At 37.0% G+C, this 5,801-nt stretch overlaps 1 non-coding gene across 1 annotated transcript; it reads left to right on the forward strand.

The window, feature by feature from the left end:
- Positions 1–982: 982 nt before the first annotated feature.
- Positions 983–1,090, forward strand: LOC128285859 (small nucleolar RNA R71). Its single transcript, XR_008276406.1, has one exon. It is a non-coding gene; the product is annotated as a small nucleolar RNA R71 (small nucleolar RNA).
- Positions 1,091–5,801: the final 4,711 nt, after the last annotated feature.

Here is a 5,801-nt window from a genome sequence, read left to right on the forward strand (position 1 = left end):
TGTTAAAAGCTCCTTTAAGAATTTGACTGCGTTTGGCATCTGTGAAAGAGCTTCAATAAACGGTAAGTTAATATGTAATTTCTTTAATAATTTAAGGAATTTAACGAATTGTTCATCTATGCGGTCATTTTTTGTCGCATTGGGCTAAGGTACACGAGGTCTGTACTCTTTACTTACTGGTGTTTGTTCACTGTGGTCTTCCTCACCTTTGCTATTACTTACCACAATTCCTTGCCTCAGTTCTGGTTTAGGTTCCACTAACCCTTCCTTGTATTGGATGGTAATTGCGTTGAGTCCTTTGGGTTAAATTCAGTGTTACTCAGTAGGCTACCTTGTGGTCATTTAGAAATTAGTTTAGCGAGCTGTCCTATCTGAGTTTTGAGCCTTTGGATCGACACTTGTTGATTCTTAAGTGTTGTCTCGATTTTTGTTAGCATCTCCTCAAGGTTTGGTTTTTTCTCTTGTTGGTAGGGTGGTTTTTAGAAGCCTAGAGGTGGTGGTGGTCTCTGATTCCCTTGGCCTCCCCATGAGAAATTTGGGTGGTTCCTCCAACCTGCATTGTAAGTATTACTATCAGGATTATTTTGAGATCGAGGATTATTACCCATGTAATTTAACTGCTCATTCTCCATGTTGTGGCCATAGGGTGGGTATTCTGAATTGCTTGATCCACCTCCACTCGCTTTGCACTGCATTACTGGGTGAACCTGTGAAGAACCAAGAAAACCGTCAATTTTTCTATTCAAAAGTTCTACCTAAAGAGAGCATGGTGACCAAATCAATGTTAAAAACGCCGGTTGTTTTTGTTGGCTTTGTCCTCATGACTTTCCATTGATAATTATTTAGTGGCATCTCTTCTATAAATTCATAAGCATCCTCAGGTGTCTTATTATTGATAGTTCCACCAGCAGTTGCGTCAATTATCTGTCTAGTCGAAGGATTCAGGCCATTATGAAACGTTTGAACCTATAGCCAGAGTGGTAACCCATGGTGAGGGCATCTTCGCAAAAGGTCCTTGTATCTCTCCCATGCACCGTAGAGTGTTTCTAAATCGATCTGCAAAAAAGAATAGATATCATTACATAATAACCATTTTACCCGGCGAAAAATATTTTAATAAAAACATTTTGGTTATTTGTTCCCAAGTAGTGATTGGCCCTCGTGGTAACGAGTTCAACCACTGTTTAGCTTTGTTCCTCAATGAAAAAGGGAATAATTGAAGGTGAATGGCATAATCAGAAACGCCATTGATTTTAAACGTGTTGTAAAATTCTAAGAAATTCACCAAATGAGCGTTAGGGTTCTTGTCCTGCAAACCATCAAATTGAACAAACCATTGGGTCATTTGAATGGTGTTAGGTTTCAGTTCAAAATTAGTCGCAGCAATAGCAGGCCTAGCTATGCTCGATTCAGTTCCTGTTAAAGAAGTTTTAGCATAATCATACAGAGTACGTGGAGCAGGATTTTGATTTACTGGATCAGTGGCAATCGCAGGAGGTAGCGGATTTTCCTGGTTATCAGCCATCTCCTCGGTTGTGGTTGTAGTATCGTCCACTTTCTCTTCCTCTGTGTATCGTAAGCTTCGCCTTATTTCTCTTCGATTTTTGTGAACTGTGTGATCGATCTCCCTATCAAACCCTAATGGTCCCGACGGGTTTCTTCTAACTATAAAAACTAGCTAGGAGCGAATAAAAGAAAAATTAGAAAAGAAAATAAAAATTTAAATTGCAAATAAAGTAAAGTGGCTAAAGAAATAAAAATCGAGTGTTCCTAATATCTTAGTTCCCCCACAACGGCGCCAAAAACTTGATACGTGATATTCGCGACAGGTTTTAAAAAATTAAAATTAATTGTTCTGGAAACTAACTATTATCACGATGAAGGCAAGTGTACCTATCGAACAGTAGTATATGTGACAGCTCAAAATTGACCCTAGACGGGATGTGGTTTTGGGACCACAAAACCGAGGCATAAAAATAATTTAAAATTTATTGTGATGCCTATGATATGTGTTAAATTGTGTGTGACATTTTTGATGATTTGATTTAGTGTTATAAAGGTGAATTTCACTAGAAAGGACTTGTGTGAGAAAACTTAGAAATGAGATAGGCAAATGTTGAAGTGGCCTATTGATGCATACTAGGAAATGTTGTCCTTGCATGTCAAATTTCCCAAATTTGACTATAGTGGCCGCCAAGGTGGGTATGATGGGCAAGGAAAACATGTTTCCAACATGTTTGGTTAGTGAGTTATGTATGAAGGAATATAATAAAAATTAGCATTAAAAATGAACAAAAAAAAAGAAAGATGAGCATGGATGCCCCTTGTTGCCGTGAGTAGAGGAAAAGAAAGGAGAAATTTTGTTCATCCATTTTCACTTCTTGGCCGAAAATACTAAGGAAAAGGGGAGGATTTTTGCTTCATGCTTGGTTTAGAAGAGAACTAGAAGGAGATTTGGCTATACTTGCATCAATATTAAGGTATGTTTGAGGTGGTGTCATGAGATTCATGCTTGTTTTGGTTGCTTACTTGATGTGCATGTTAGCCATGGTTCAAATCCTTGTTATGCCATGAAAATGGTATTTAGCCAAGGTTGATATTGTGTTGAAACTATTGCATGCTAAATGTGAAGCTTGCTATTGATGCATGTAATGATGGATTAACTACTCTTGAAATTTCTTTTTAGTATTCTTGAGTAGGGCATTGAGTCCTTTGTTTAACCATGACAAAAAATTTTAAAAGGGGCATGGTGTGTGAGGTATTCGGCCATGGTATGCTCATGAGCATGGTTTATGCTTCTTGCATGATATTAAAAAAATTTGTGTTTTGAATGGTTATGGACACCTTAAAATTCGGCCTTGCACCTATGTGTGGATATATGTTTGCACATGATGTTTTGGTTATGAAGTAAATGATAAATGTGTTTGTTTAAAAAAATAAATTGTTGGAGAATGTTTGTAAAATTTCAAGTATATTCGGCCATTGGGTGAGTATGTAGCGATGTTGAATCAAGTTTTGGTGCATATTTGGTGATGTGTATAATCGACCAAATGGGTGATTAGTAAAAAATGGTTGCCGAATATACAAGCATACATATGCATGTGTAGTTGAATTATGAATGTTTAGCAAGATGGTTAAACTAGTTGATTTATTGATTAAGCTCAAGGAGTTAAAGAAGGAGAATCAAGCAAGGGAAAGACGAAGGTCATCGAGTAGCCGACTTGGACTGTTTTACCCAACACAAGGTAAGTCATTAAGCATATATTTGGTGTTGATGTAAATGATCATAATATATACACAATTGTGTTTAAATGAGTTGATGTGTAAATGGAAATGTATGTGTATGGAATGATGCCATTGTTGAATGTATAAAGGCAGCAAAATGCATAAGGTATTGGTCTCGGCACTAAGTGTGAGGGTATAAATGGACACGGTGACAAGATTGGCACTAAGTGTGCGGGTTTAAAATTGTACAGCACTAAGTGTGCGAGTTTGATTATATAGCACTAAGTGTGCGAGCTGAAAATATATAGCACTAAGTGTGCGAGCTGAAAATTATATAGCACTAAGTGTGCGAGCTGAAAATATATAGCACTAAGTGTGCGGATTCACTATATGCTCTTGTATTACAATTGGCACTGAGTGTGCGACATTATCGAGTTAATCCGGACAGCGGATCGGGTAAGTACCTTGAGCTCATGACGAATAGGCAATACGTTCATGCTCGGGGTTGAGCTTGGTAAGCTTGAAATCTATGTGATGATTGCAATTGTATGATTGTCGTGCGAATGAGTTGGTGTGTAAAAATGCCTCAAATATCTTATTGTATAGAATATGAAATGTGGATGTATGACTTGGTATGAGATTGAACCGAAAGGTCCGAGGAATTATGGTATAGTTTCGATATGGATGAAGTACCTAGCCTCGTTTATTGTTTGATGTTGCGAAAACTTTATTAATGGATGGTTGATGAATGCTTATGACTTACTGATTTATAAACTCACTCGGTGTTTTCTTGTCACCCATTTTAGGTCTCTTGGACTCGTATTGTCGCGTGCTCGGAACCGTCGTTGAAGTCATCACACCGGCTGGAAACCTTTTGGTATTGTCTTCCTAGTTGAACTAGGAGAACAATTGGCATGTATAGGCTATTATGTTTTGTTGAATTGTGGGTTGTAAACTTTAAGCCATGTGAAAATGGCCTATGTGGTCGTCGAGTGGGATGCTAGAACCTATAGCCAGGAGTCTTAGAAACTTTAATTTTGATAAGGTGGCCATAAATTGTGTCATGTATGATGGATGATTAGTAAGGCCAAGGAAAGATTCATGAAATTAGCATAGTCTACTGCAGTAACTGTTGCTGACAGCAGCAGTGAGATGAGATTGAAAAATCACTAATAATAGTAGAAGTAGAATTAAATAGTGAATAAATTATGAAATTGAACCTTGATGAATCTATTTTTATATGGACGAAACGAAACGACCATATGAGCAGTATACTGAGAGATATTAGAGTTCTCGTGAGACAGGGCCAGAACGGTTTCTGGGTCCCCTGTCACAACTTTGAAAATTTACTATAAATTATCCAGAAAGAATTAGAAGTCATGCCTTATATGTGCAGATTCCATTTTGAGTCTAGTTTCTTTAGAAAGAAACGGCACCAGTATTGAAGCCCTGTACAGAGAGATATTCAAGTTGTAACGCGCGAAGGTCAGTGTAGTCGACCCCTGTAACATGGGTGACTTTAACTAATAAACTGTACCAATTGGCCCGACCAAAAATTCTAGAAATAAATCCAGGGATGGATATATGAGTCTAGTTTCAGGGAAAATTTACGGAACTGATTTTCGAGTTCTGGAACTCTAGATATGATTTTTAAGGTGACAGTGACGCAGTTAGCTAGCCTGCCTGGAACTGAAATCAATTATTGTCAAGAGAGAAATAAGGGAAGTAAGCCCGGTAACACCACGTGATCAAATCCGGTGACGGTCACGGGTTTGGGGTGTTACAGTATAGCTTTAGCAAGACCGGATTGTCGAACCCAAAGGAACCAAGAGTACTAGTAATTACTTTCTTTTTATTATCTAGCCTAAAATTAAGGGATTTGTTTATCTAAACTAGTTAACTAAACTAAAGGTGCACAGAAAGAAAATTAGGAAAAGCTTTTGGGAGATTTGTTTATCTAAACTAATTAACTAAACTAAGGGTGCACAGAAACAAAATTAGGAAAAGCTTTTGGGAGAACTCGATTGATTAAGACAATACCCAAGGAAAAATCCACCTAGACTTCACTTGTTATTTGACTCTGAATCAAACGATTTTTTCATTTCACTTGATCCATAGAAATCCCTAAGTTATATTATTATCTCTCTAAAGACTAATAATGTCTAACCCTAGGTTGATTAATTGAAATCTCTTTCTAATTAACGCCCTAGTGTTGCATTAACTCGATCTATGGATCCCTTTATTAGGTTTCACCCTAATCCGGCAAAATTTTATCACCCTATCTCTAGGCGTGCAATCAACTCCGCTTAATTACGACAAATTTACTCTTAGACAAGTCTTTTCCTCCTTTGAATAAGAGCATTAACTTGAATCAATATCCTGGAATTTTAAAACAAAAATTAAGGACACATAATTAAGAACAAGCTAAATATTTATCATACAATTTAGATAATAATAACAAGATCTATCTTAGGTTTCATTCCCCTTAGGTATTTAGGGGGTTTAGTTCATAATTATGAGAAAAAAAACATCTCAAAAAAATAAAGATAACAAAATATAAAGAAACCTTAAAACCC

Source organism: Gossypium arboreum, chromosome 12 (genome assembly GCF_025698485.1).
Source record: "Gossypium arboreum isolate Shixiya-1 chromosome 12, ASM2569848v2, whole genome shotgun sequence".
Taxonomy (NCBI): Eukaryota; Viridiplantae; Streptophyta; class Magnoliopsida; order Malvales; family Malvaceae; genus Gossypium; species Gossypium arboreum.